This window comes from Parasteatoda tepidariorum, chromosome 3, assembly GCF_043381705.1.
Source record: "Parasteatoda tepidariorum isolate YZ-2023 chromosome 3, CAS_Ptep_4.0, whole genome shotgun sequence".
Lineage (NCBI taxonomy): Eukaryota > Metazoa > Arthropoda > Arachnida > Araneae > Theridiidae > Parasteatoda > Parasteatoda tepidariorum.
This window is the reverse complement of record NC_092206.1, coordinates 30,115,003-30,129,440: the sequence shown is the minus strand read 5'-3', so window position 1 is coordinate 30,129,440 and position 14,438 is coordinate 30,115,003.

The following is a 14,438-nucleotide window of genomic DNA, read 5'->3' as shown; positions in this document are numbered from 1 at the left end:
ATATACCATGAATCATTTTAAAGGTATCACGTGAATCTTATATATAAAAGGGAAATGAATAGCATAACTACAGGTTTAGGCATGAAAGAAGGGAAATCATAATTAATCGACTAAATTCCTAAAGGAATTCTTACACCATGGTACCATAATGCTCCTTTCTAAAATTCAATATCACTGCATACTTTCTCACATACTTGACGAAAATATTTGACGGTGCAGATTTATCCAATACCCTATCAAATTCTTCGACAACAAATTCATGTGAAAAGGTTCGAAATTCTGTGAGTTAGCCAAATATTTTGATTCGTGGTGAGATTAACTAGTTAAAGAAAACCAATATTTTAGTTGAATTTATATAAATTGCTGAAAGGAAAAATATATAATACAATAATATTGGGGAATTTTCTAGTGTTTTTTACTTTTGCTTCCAGTTCTTAATGTTCAAATAAACATAAAATGATCTTTATCCGTTGTAACTAAATATTAATAATTTATTAATAAAATTACGACAGAAGTAAAATAGACATTGCTATAAGCAGAAATGCGTCTATATAACGGGTAATTAGGTATTAAAATGAATCTTATGTTAATTAAAAAAATTATCATTACATTTTATCTCTACAATTTGAATATCTATAACAAAATATTTTTAGCTTCTTCACTCAACAAAAAGTGCGCTGAAAGATGATACGCTAGTTTAGCTTTTACTGATGTTTTTACACGAATCACCCCAAAAAACACAAATTGATGTTTGTAAAATGCGAAATCTGTAAATGGTTTTAGGAAATATACGAAACTTTAAAAATAAATGAATAATAATAAATAATAAACATTAAAATATTACAAAAGAATCACAATTGCTTCGTTGACTGCGTATTCCGTATAAGATCATATATATTTATATATATGATACGTATATATATTTTCTTTCAGTAATTTATATAAATTTAAATAAAATATTAGTTTTCTTTAACTAGTTAATCTCACCACGAATCAAAATATTTGGCTAACTCACAGAATTTCGAACCTTTTCACATGAATTTGTTGTCGAAGAATTTGATAGGGTATTGGATAAAATTAGCCCATTTTTCTGATATAAAAAAAAATATTAAAACGACAAAGACTCACAGGAAAAATATTTCGTTCTCAGCCTTTGTCGGATAGTCTATGTCCACTGTAACGTTGTATTAATTTTAGCATCCATATATGTTTTTTTTACCAAAGTTTAAATTATAAATAAATGGAGATTTTCTTAGTTTAAGCATTTTTTATAAAGTAATTAAAGGGCAAGGTGAAATGTAGCAATGGGAAGCATTTTTTTCTAAGACAGCATTTTCACACTAAAATAATCCTTTGCATAATTTTCAGAAAGGCACTTTACAGGACAGTGAAATTTCCACTAATTCACTCATAATTATCTTAAGGCTTGTATGGAAATTGTATACATGAAAATTCAAAAACATATTCGAAACATGCTGTTTTGAACAGTTTGAAATAGCGTTTATCATTGTATCGTCCCAAATTTTCTATCACCTCTTTTATATTAGGTTTATGTCTAACCCGTAGAATCATGCAAGCTCGGTGTTTGCTAAATGGTTATCAAGAGCCTGAACAGATCAATTGCAAAGTATTTTCTGCCGAAATTGAATCATAAGTTGTACGAGATATGCCGGAAAAATAAATACCGTTCTGTTAAAACTCGTATAAAAAAAAATTCTTGTCTCTCTCTAAATTTAGTTTTACATGAAAGAAAATTCCGTATATTATTTTTCTGTATAGCTACAACCATAGTTCCGACTTTTGACAGAGCTAGAAACCAACTTGTTTATACCTTTTTTTAAAAAAAACATGCCGTTAGTGGAGGCAGCCACTGCTGCACACCGTCTTAACGTCATTATCGATTTGCGACAATCTCATGCAAAACAATTTATGAAAATTGTTGAAACTCGTCGAAAAACATTTTTCTTGTTTTTCGTGTTTTAAACTTTTGTTTTCACAAATTTTCTAATTTCTATTGAAACCAAAGCGTCATTGACAAAAGAAAACTGCCCATTCTGTGCTTCGTCATGAATATTGGTGGGCTATATACAAATGCAAATTCTATTTATAATAGTAATAATTAGGAAAATATTATAAATAAAATAAACATAAATAATAAAGTGACACTGTGAAAAGTTTTTAAAAAAGCATTCTGATGAAAATAGGCTTAAAAACTGGTTTGGTACTCTTATTGGCATATGTTATTTCCATAAATATTTGTTGCAAGCCTTCTTCGTAAATTCTCTCTCTCGTAGTCTAATCCACATTTTTACATTTTTATTTATTAAAGATAAAGTAAAAATACTTGTATATTTAAGAACTACAGTACATTTATTTCGAGTCTCATAACTCACTCATAACTATTCTAGAATTACCTTTATAAATTTAAATATTTCAATTATTTTTTTATAAATAATATTACGCGACAGAAGATAAATACAAAAAAATTATTTTTATTAAGATTGTTTTATACATTTAGTGAAGAAGTGTAGTTTTCAAATAATAGAGTTTTAGTTCTTTTCTTACATTTTATCAATTTTACCACAAGCTATTTCTTGCCCATTTAATTTCAGTACTTTTCAGGATCAAAAACCACTGACTTATACGGCTACGTTTTTATAATTTTTATAATGGGTAGTTGAACCACGGATGGTAATTGTAGCTTAGGTTCTCTATCTCTCTTCGTATGGATTATCTCCTTATTTACTTTGAAAACCTATTAGAAATTCAACTTCCCATGAATAAAATTGAACGTAAATAGGGTACATAAATAAGATTTATTCTTAATGATTATTAAATAATAGTTTTTCGCTACTTATTCAATACAATTTTATTTAATTTTAAAAAGTTGCCAAATTAAACGATAAAGAACGTTATTTTAACAAACCATTAGAAAATAATGTAGACAGGTTGTCGTAGCCTTGGTAAAGCAAAAAAGTTGTCTTTGCCACGAGTATAGCAGAGCAGTGGTTCCTAAATAATGTTCGCGGAACCCTAGGGTTCCGTTGAATGGTCACAGAAGTTCCGAGAGTTAGAAATTGTTTTTAGCAAGTAAGAATTTTCGAAACTGTAATTAAATTGTTATTCAATGTACAATATATTGGTTATTTTATTTTTTCGTTGTTTATATGAAATTATTTAAGTGAAATGCTTGTGAAGAAAGAAATTTCAAAACAATGTTTTTTTTAATAACAATAAAATGAATGAAGTATGAAAATGATATATGCATTTAATGAAACACTTTAGTAGTATTTCGTATCAAATAAAAATTTACCTAATTTAGCAATAAAGATATACTAGTGCTGCATGGGCTCATGGGCTGCAATAGCGGCACAACTAAAAAAAAATCATGTGTTGAGATAAGTGGGCTTAAAGTTTTCATTGCTAAGGAAAATGCATAATAAATGCTTTAGTTAGCTTAAACGAAGATTACCTTCAAGTTGAATTATGAGTTGTGTTAGTATTGCTGCTGAAAAGAATATGTATTTTCATATTTAAACATGTTCATAGTCCAAAATGCGTGTTTTTTGAGTTGTGCCACTATTGCAACCCATGAGCGATATGTTTCTCTGATAACCATTTTTAATGTTTATTTTCTTCCTTTTTCGCTTTTCTTCCTTTTTCATTTTTCTTCCCTTTTCGTTTTTCTTCCTTTTTCGTTCGTTTCCCTTTTCTTTTCAACGAAACCATACTTCAACTCATCCATTTCCTGTTTATGTAAGAACTAAAATCAAAATAAGAATTAGACTAGATACCACTCCTAGACCTGTGAATTCAACTGTCTGATATAAAACCCAATTTAAGGGTTGGTAGGGCATATATCAATAGTGCTGAAACTGATATTTTCTAAAAAACTACTTTTGGTAAAATTTTTTGGGGATATTTGATATTATATCAGTTGTATGCTTTGATAGTGCTTTAGCGTTAAGAGGAATACTTTTCGAATCGTGAAAAAATGTTTGCTCAGAAAAGATAAAACTTTAGAAAAGTTCATATTTTTTTTTTAAAATTTCTACGAAAAATATGTGTTAATAGTTAACATTGTAAACATGTATATGTAAATACTCTATGGGGAAAAAAATAAAGCAATATCTTGTTTAAAAATTAATGAAATTTAGATCATTACTAATTTTCAAAGTAATTAAAAGTTTTCCGTTAATTTATAATGCTCACAATTACTAAAGATAATTATTTATTAGTTCTCGGGGTTCGAAGGTTTAGGCTTTCACACAAAAAATTGGCAACCGCTGTAGTGGACATCTTCTCCTCATTTCTGCAACAAAATAACAGAAGAGAACGGTTAAAATCAAATTCATTTCAAAAATAATTAGTTCTTATTTTAAAAAAAATTACGACAAAATATTTTCTTTTAGTGTAATGGGTTGAAAAGGCATTTATTTGAAATTCAATTTAATCGTTCAGGAAACCAACTTGCTACTGCCAATATAAAACATCATTCGACTTTCCATCTTTTTATTGAGAAAACGACTGGAAAAAAAAAGTGGGCCAAGCTAGAATAAGAAGTGAAGAATTGCGTAAATCCCTTTATCCCAAGAAGTTGGTTGGACAGTTCGAAATCTAATTTTCATTTCATTGAAAGGCCATTCTTCTCTCAAGTACATCTCCACACATTTGATTCAATTCTGAGGGGAATAGAACGTCCACAATTGATCGAACAAAAAGAAAAGAATGGTTGTTCTCCGCGCAAAGATCACCTGCTGCCCAATAGAATAGGGTTTTTTCTTTCCATACATAAAATGGGTTTTTTGCAGAGCTTTTTGAAGCAGATATGGAGTCTGAATTTTAAATATGCATTATTCTATTTTTTAGTGAAGAAACTTCTTACAATTTAGCTTGTCAGTGTTCTTTTTTTTTTAACTTTTTTAATTTAAGCTTTAGAAAGGACTCACGATTCAAAATCTTTAAAAAATTTCTTACAGTTTAAATGATTTTTTGTTCTTCACGAAAGATGGGTTAAGTAACAAAAGCAAAATTTTACAGAAGGAAAATAAAAGTTTGTGAAAGTTTACCACCTCTACTTTTTGGAGGAACTCCAAAACTAAATGACAAAAACCACTTATTTAACTCATTTACAAAGCTATAAACCTCTAATCTGTTTCAATTCAAAAAAAAAAATTTCTAAAATAAATGAATAAAAAATTAGTTCTTAACCCCTATTTAATTCAAACTCCTAAATTAATTTTATATTTTATTTTATAACCGCCGTCGAACAGCCGACCCAATTTTTGGGTTTACGACAACTAATGTTCAACTCCGTAGCCTTGTAATTTTGAACTCAAACCCAGAAGACAAGGGAACTCCTGGATCAAGTATTGGGAGAAATTCGCCCTCGTGTAGGGCTTTTTGATGGAACTAAATCGCATTTGTGTGACATGGAGAGGAAGGTTACGAAAACCTCCCACGATTAGCCTGACGGCAAGNAGTTGTAATGAGGCTTTTTTTTGGTGCCGTGTAAGAGAAATATATATATAGATGGCCCATTAAACTATTTAGAATTAAATTCCAATTATTAGTTTAGAAGTTATATACTTTTTCTTTCTTTTCGCCGATTGTAATTATCAAAATTAACCTTTCCGTTTTAAGTACGGTTTCTTTTTTAGTACTTTATGAACGATGGTAACTGCAGATTGTAAATGCTGATATATCACATAATATTTTAAAGGGAACTTTACTTTTTATGAAATATAAAAAGAAAAAAAAATGATATCACAAAAATTCATGTTTCAAAAGCGTGTTTAGTTGTACTGTGCGAGTGCAAAAAAGAAAAAAAAATGATTAAAACTACATTTAAACATTACATACATACCGTAAACTACATTTTTCCAACTATAATTTTAATAAAATTACATTAGTTTAAACTTAATTACTTTACACTCGTATTTTTTAAATCTTTTATTTTCACATTAAAATAACCACTTATAGTTAACGGTGGATAGTTTTAATATTTATAATATTGATGAAAGAAAGAAATTATGGGTTACTATATCAAGGGAAATTGCTAAGAAACTATTAAAAGAAAATTTCAAGGAGCTTTTTGCATGTCAGAAAAGTAAAATATTTAAATATGAAATATCGGGAAAATATGAAATATGAGTAATAAAACAGCGCATAGAAAAATAGTTCAAACGTAAAATATTTAAAGCAATAATTTAATCATGAATATTATTTACTCATTATTTTATTTACTTTTATTTTATTTTTAGAGAAATTACGTTACTTTAAGTTTAATAATTATTTCACTTTAGTCTATTTTAAATATTTTGTATTCAACTAACTATATAATTAACAGCGAGATGTTTTTCATATTTATAATAGTTATGAAGGAAATGAATTACGATTTAGTGTAACAAGTAAAATTGTTGAAAAAACTATTAAAAGCGTCATTCACTATTAAAAATAATAAAATTTCAAGGAGCATTTTGCATGCCTGGAAAATAAAATATTCAAATAAAAATTATTGGCAATAAAACTTTCCATTATTCAACTTATAAGAAAGATAGTTCGAGCGTGAAATATTAAAAGCAATAATTTAATCACGAAAAAATAAGGAATAAAACCGAAAACTGAGTGAACGGGAAAAATTTTTACAATATAATATAATAAACGATGAAGAATGTTTTAGTATTTGTTTAAAAAGTCTTGATGCGTGAGAAGAATTCCAATCTGAAATTTTTCAAACCGTTCCGACCGTTAAAACTGGTTGTTAAGTTACGGTTCGCAAAACATTTCTTCTCATTGCTCACCATTTTATATTTAGTTTATTTAAAACTAGAATAAAAATGAAGAAACATCAAAGTTTTTTTTCTTCATAAAAAAATTATTTTTATTTTTCGGAGAATTTTATATATTCTTTATCGGTTAATATTGAAAATAAATTTGTTTAGATGAAACCAATGTAAGAAAGGGAAATATGATGGTAATTACTCGAAAGTTGAATATTGTTTCTTGTTACTATTTATTTTAAATATGTATCACTTCAAATTAATTAGTTATTACAATATATCGTTGGCATCAAGCTATAAACACCAGTTTACCTATTACCTAAGTGGCGAATTCGTGCTGGCAACATGTTTTCGAAGATATATGTTCTTTTAACTATCTTAATCTTTTTTTTTATAAACATATTTATTAAAACTTAATAGAGATTTATGTATCTGAATATAGTTAATTAGCTTTCACCAGTTTAACTGTAGTTAAAAAAATTAAATAAAAAATTAAATATTAATTACACAAATTCTTAAATTGGATTAAAATTACTTTTCAGTTTTGTATTCATTATTACTAAATGTATAGTAATAAGAACTACAAGTTTGAAAACCAGATTTTCCGGTAAACCATTGCCATAAGAACAGAAAAATTTCGAAATGAACAGTTTAAATACTGTTTATATGTTTTTTTACCAGAGTTATAGTTTTTTTACCCGAAATCATTACTATACAATATGGTAGTTTTACGAGATTTTTTTCTGCGTACTATTAATTAAAAAAAAAACGTATGTAGATATTTTAAATAATTGTTAACCATTCTAACTAATAAATGAACAATCGTAAGTTACATTAAATGTACTACACAGCAGTTCATGAAATTTAGTTATTTTGCTTAACTTTTGAATTAAAACAATATAACACTAAAATTTTAGTACCGAATGTTTTAAAGTTTTAAAAATCTTTTATCCCTGTTTATAACTTGATGATTATTCTTTTCCATAGCATTGAAAAAAAAAATTAAAATGCGCCATGAAAAACAGACCACCCTGAATAAGTTTTTACAATCGGATCTTCACGTTCTAGGACTCTATTTTAAAGCTAAACATTTTTTTCAACGGATTCACATTTCTGGCTCACTAAATCCGTAATCTGAGAAATATGGCCCCCATAGTTTTGTCAGGAAAGCGATTAAAAGTTTGGACCCCCTAATGCTAATTTTACTTCTTGCACATTTCATCATATTTCGAAAACTTTTGAAACAAATTGAAAAATTTTTACACACAACTATAAAATTCGTTTGTAAAAAATAATTCCATCCAAATAATAAATTTTGGTAAATATATATCATTTTTTAATATGTTATTTAATAATAGTCGAAAATTTTTAAATTGTAAAGCATATAATTTTTTACATCATTATAAAGTCGTATACATNTATATAACATTAAAATTTTAGTACCGTTTAAAGTTTTAAAATTTTTTTTCTCCCTGTTTATAACTTGATGATTATTCTTTTCTATGGTATTGAAAAAAAAAATTTAAAGTGCGCCATGAAAAATGGACCACCCTGAATAAGTTTTTACAATCTGATCTTCACGTTCTAAGACTCTATTTTAAAGCTAAACATTTTTTTCAACGGATTCACATTTCTGACTCACTAAATCCGTAATCTGAGAAATATGGCCCCCATAGTTTTGTCAGGAAAGCGATCCAAAGTTTGGACCCCTTAATGTTAATTTTACTTTTTGCGCTCTTCATCATATCTCGAAAATACTTGAAACAAATTGAAAAATTTTTACACACAACTATAAAACTCGTTTGCACAAAATAATTACGTCCAAATAATAAATTTTGGTAAATATTTATCATTTTTTATTATGTTATTTAATGATAGTAGAAAAATTTTGAATTGCAAAGCATATAATTTTTTACATTATTATAAAATCGTATATATATCGTATAAAAAAAGTCTACTTAAAATTCGATTTCTCAGGAACCACTCAACCGATTTCACTCAAATTTTACAATTTGCCACGTAAAATTACATAATTTAAAATGATGTTAAAAATTGCATATTCTAAAATTCAAAATGCTTTCGACTATTATTAAATAAAATAATAAAAGAGAATAAATATTTACTAAAATTTATGCTTTGCGCTGAAGTAAATGAAAAGAAACGAATTTTATTGTTGTGCACAATTTTTTTTTTAATTCACTTACAACGTGGTCAAAATATGACGAAATACGCTAAAAGTTAAATTAACATTAAGGGGTCCAAACTTTGGATCATTCTCCTGGCCAAGCTATAAGGACCATATTTTCCAAATTGTGACTACCCCCTATATTTTGGGGTTCAGAAATGCAAATCCGTTACAAAAAAGGCATGTTTATTCAGAGAAAGTACGTTTTTGTGTTAAGTTTCGTAACTAAAAATATCATCTGCCCTATGAACAGAATCAGCATTAAGATTGAGTCCTAGAACATGAAGATCCGATCATTAAATGAAAAGTTATTCAGGTAGACCGTATTTTTATTTTTTGGCCCACTGTACATTGACACAATGAATAAAAGACAACTCCACTTATTAATAAATTAAATAAGACCGTAAGTTGCTTATTAAATATATTATTGCTTACTATTTTTTATAATTTAGGATTAAAATAATACAACCTTAAAGAATTAAAATTCAATATCTTAAGGCTTTAATAATGTTTTATTTATATTTACAAAAAGGAACTTAGTTGAAAAATATGAAAAACAAATAGTTTAAACATGAGTTTTGTCATTTAAATCTATATTTAAAACTCATTTGGAAAAATTAATTAAAATACAGATATACTGTCTCACTGGAAACAAAGTTTCCCAACTAACTGAAAATTCATTCCGAATTCACATTTTTCAAAACAATTTTGCTGTCATACGTTACTGAATTTGACAGGCTTATCTATTTCATTCCAGTTTTAAAACTCATCCGTTCCTTTTCACATTTTTATTTTACGTTAATATCCATTGCTGCTTAAAATAGTTTTATCTTATATCAAAATTAGTCAAATAGGAAAATTGTTTTTGTATTCATTTTTGTGATCAATAGAGGGCAGTGTCGAATCGAATGATTAATTTGCCTCCATAATTTCAATGTATTCGGAATTAGGGATCATTAGTGTCTAAAGCGTATCAAAAGAATTAAGGTATTATTAATTAGATAGGGATTCGTATGGAGAATTTAGGAGTTAAGAGAAATTGTTGATAAATAAGTAAGGTTCAGTGGCAACGATCGAAACACATTCTCAAAACTTTTCAATTATAGTTTTTATGTAGTGCTCCGTGAAATTATACCCTTCCATATTTTCCTTAATTTTAAATAAAAAAATTCCTTTATTAATCTTTTCATTTTTAGAACTTAAAGTTATATTGCTATGCACTTTTTTCTAACAATTTATTTTCAATTAAGTTTGTTTTATTAAAAAACTTATAACGTAAAAAGGGTGGTAAATCTCTTTCACAAAACTATACCATCACAGTAAATTATCTTATTTACTGTGATGTTACTGTTTAAAAAAATTAAAGAAATGAAAGAAATTTAAAATTACGATTCAAATCGTGTTACACTTATTTGGCTATAAATACGAAGTACAAATTTATACACAATTAACAAAAAGATCTTATCTAAGAAGTAATTTGATTACTTTTGCAGTTATTTTGCAAGACATTTTCCGAGCTAAAAAAACATTTTCTGAATCTAAAAATTAAATTATGAGGTCCATTTAATTGGCATTTAACTATTTATTGGTGTTGGTGCTATTTATTGAATATTGTTGACTTGTTATCTGCAAATCTCTATGGTTTTTTTTTTAACAAAGTCTTCCAAAAAATAAAAAATAAATGAAATAATCCTAAGATTTTTTTGGAATTACTCAAAACATCTGAGAAAGGACTCTCCTAGATATAAATGTGGCACAAAGTTCTCCTTGATTTTTATAAGCTCTCAAACCATTGTACTTCCGTACACGAAATTTTTATATTAAGTATATAAAGATTGGTCAAGTAATTCATATTAATATGGGTTAGAATTTCTCTAATTTTCAATATAACACATTTCAACAAATAACTTAAATGCACATTTATTAAAAAAAAACTATTTATTTAAGTAAAATTACAAAATTTATTTTTTAGGTAAAAAAAAAAATTATTGTAAAGAGTGATTAAACTTTTTTTTCAAGTTTATTCCAGATTTCTCAGCGTCCCATAGGAAATAAAATTAAGTAAAATTTAGCTTCAAATTTATTTTCTTCCTCGAATTTTTTTTTTTTTTTTTTTTTTTTTNTTTTTTGGAACTCAAACGACAATTTAAATAATGACTAGTGACTCTTTTAATAGAGTCATTGAAATAATTCTCAGTATTCATTTTAGTGTGAGTCACAGCACATATGATGACATGATACCAAGCATTTCGATGCTTTTTGAACAACAAAACATTCGCTGCAATCGGAAATAGTATTTAGTTTGCCTTCTGAATTCTGCATTCTTATTTAAACCGCCGGCCAGGTGGCCGAGCGGTTAGCGTGCCTGACTGCGGAGCCAGTGGCTGCTGGTTCAAATCCCGCTCTGGGCATGAATGTTTCTTTCTCTCTCTTTGTGTTCTATGTCATTTCTCCTTTGTGTGTGAATGTGACCCGCCTTATAAACGGGTATGTGGTTGTGTGATGTGGGCGACGCTGCTCCACCGCCGTGGCTTCGCCACTGGTGCCCACTGCGTAACGAGAAGAGGGTAGCAGTTCTGGCAATTTCTGAGGCCAATGGATAATAGTTCCAAGTGCCCGCCTTTAAAAAAAAATAATAAATTTATACCTTAATCTTCATTTTTCCTTAAATTATTATATTGACAATATTTTCATTAACCAATAATTCAAAATAAATTTCTTTTCAAGAGAAATACTTAATTTTTTATATTTTTTCTCCCTGCATGCCCCCTTTAAATAAATCAGTTATACCTAAATAGACTGCTTACTGCTATAAATGTATAATTATATAAAATGTATAATAAAAAGCACAACCAGGGAATTCATAATTTTCTGGAGTCCCGCAGAGGACTGATCGTATAGACACGGTTCCCAACAGATCACCGAAGTCAAGCATCATTGGCTACGGTCCGTATACCAGATCAGTGACCACTTGGATCGGTCTGCGTAGGGACCGAGGGAGTGCGGTATTGGTCCTCGCTAAACTGTTCTACCGTAAAGTGCTCGACTTCGCGTGCAGGTCGTCGGGCTACCGAAGCGGGGGTGCCATTCCCTCTACAGAGGATCAAAATTGTGATGGCGTGTCGTCGGATCATCGTCAGGGATGTTTCCCAGACCGTCGCCAATAGCCCGTGGTGCAATTCTAGTGCGAAGTAAATGAACTACAACTACATAATTTTCTGGTACTAAATTTTACATTTTTGGATTGATCAATTTACATATTTCAATGCAAAAACGAAAGAATTAGTTGTAGAAAATTCTCATCCCTTTCTACGATTAATTCTGACTTCCCTTTAAATTGCGTGATTGGTCTAAAAATATCAAAAAGCGGATTTTGGATATAATTTTGCAGAGTAGGGTATTGCTTTACAAAGATAATTAGGTATCAAGGAGCAATTATTGAAGTAAATTTGCATTAAAGAGACGTAATAATTTAGTCGGACAATGTTCACATTCTAAATGCAAGTGCACATTTATAAACGTTAAGTATACGATATGCACTCCTATTAGTTTAAGACAAGGAAATGAATCCCAAATTTAAGAAGTTGACAAAAGATAATGCCATCACTATGCACAACTCGAGGGACATTAACGTTAATTTAAATTTTAGGTTATAGAAATACCCATTATTTTATGGTACCGCTGTCTGTTGTCTGAATAAGGTACGTAATATTTTCAGATTGAACAAATTTCATGCCTTATTCATTAAAATAGAATGACATCTAACATAAGACACTCTTTTTAAAATGAAGATTAGAACGTAACCTTTATTATGATATTCATCATTATAATGTCGATATTAACAAATGTGTCATATGTAGAACAGGTGTCTTCATTTGAGATAGTACCACGATAATACCAAAATATATTAGACATGTTACCTCTATGCTTGTTTTAACTTTAGACCGTGGTTATTCATAGACAATTTTATAATTAAATAGAATTTATAAAGCATTAAGTATTTTCTTGTAATTTTGATGAAAATAATGTACTTCAACGGTCAAGTTGAAACTTTAACAAGGGCCATTTTTATTAAATACCATTCATGTTCGAACAACAGCCCATAGTTTCCATTTTCACTATTATCTTCACACAAAGTGCTTTAGATTATTCTTGGTTGAGTTAAACCATTCGCTTCGGTTACAATAGGTGTGTGGCACATTGCGCACCTCTCGTCTGCGTTACGGGTTGGGGGCAGAGTAGATTCAATACATAGAATGTTTTGTTACAAACGACCCAGGTTTAAACCTTTGTAATGTCATACATGGCCCCCGTCCGGCCAGCATGAAATATCCACAGTAGTTAATGCTAGTTTGAGCCAATTGCCGTCAGACAATTGACTTTAACACAAATTTCATCTACTAACCATTAAAAAACTGTCATTTTAACGGAAATAGGATTCTTAAAGGCAAGTTTGTCTTGATGCTTGATTCAAGGTTTTCTTTATCGAATCACGTTTTCAATTACAGGATTTTGAAGATAAACGGTTCTAGAAGGATTTTACACTTCTCTCTAAGCAATCTACAACTTCCTTTTTTTTTTTTTGCCAGTTGCGGTTTTCGACAATAGTGCTTGTTTGGTTTAGCTGGAATAAAGTGAACGATACTACAGCCATCTTGTAAAAAACTATAAAGTATTTTTAGTTTCAATGGAGCTGTTAACAGGACGTAGTGTGTTTAGGTTGTAAAGTCATTAAAAAAAAAGTTATGAGTAATTTGAAAATTTCACGCGTAGATGCTGCTATAGATAATAGGAAGTGTAAGCAAAAACTTGCCGAGTGCGTCCTGGGAGGAGAAGCATTTGAAAAACGTTGTGTTTGTAAATCAAAACTTTTTTTTAAATTTATTTTTTCAATTAGAGAAATAAATTGCAATTTTGTCTATTTGAAGTACTTAAAGTTAATCAACAACTCTTGATCAACGTTTGAAATCGCCCGATTCCTCTAATATCAACGCAATTTAAGCTACGCTTTGATAACTATTTAACGACTGTTACAGTTTTTACCTAGTTTATTTATTTCTTTAACTTATTTTTAAGTTTTTATTAACACTTTTTATCTAAAAAAAAGGAAGTTAAAAAAAGAAAATAGAACACGGATAGTTTGCTAACAGTTTGCTAGCGAAATTCAATTTGAAATTATACTACGTTTAAATTACAAATTTCTATTAAAATAGATTTTAAGGCACACGTTTTCATTAATATATATTTTAACCGAAAATAATTTTCTTGATTGCATTAGAAAACTTCGTGGAAATTAGCTCTTAATTATAAACTATGTAATATAATCTTAAAAAATATTTTCTGTGATATTTTTAAGGGAATTGGAAAATTCCTGTTAGATTTAGTGTAAATCTTCTAAAAAATTAATTAAAATCTAATAAAATTCTGCAAAAGATTGGTAGACACTTTGTTTAGAAATTGCTTTTAATATT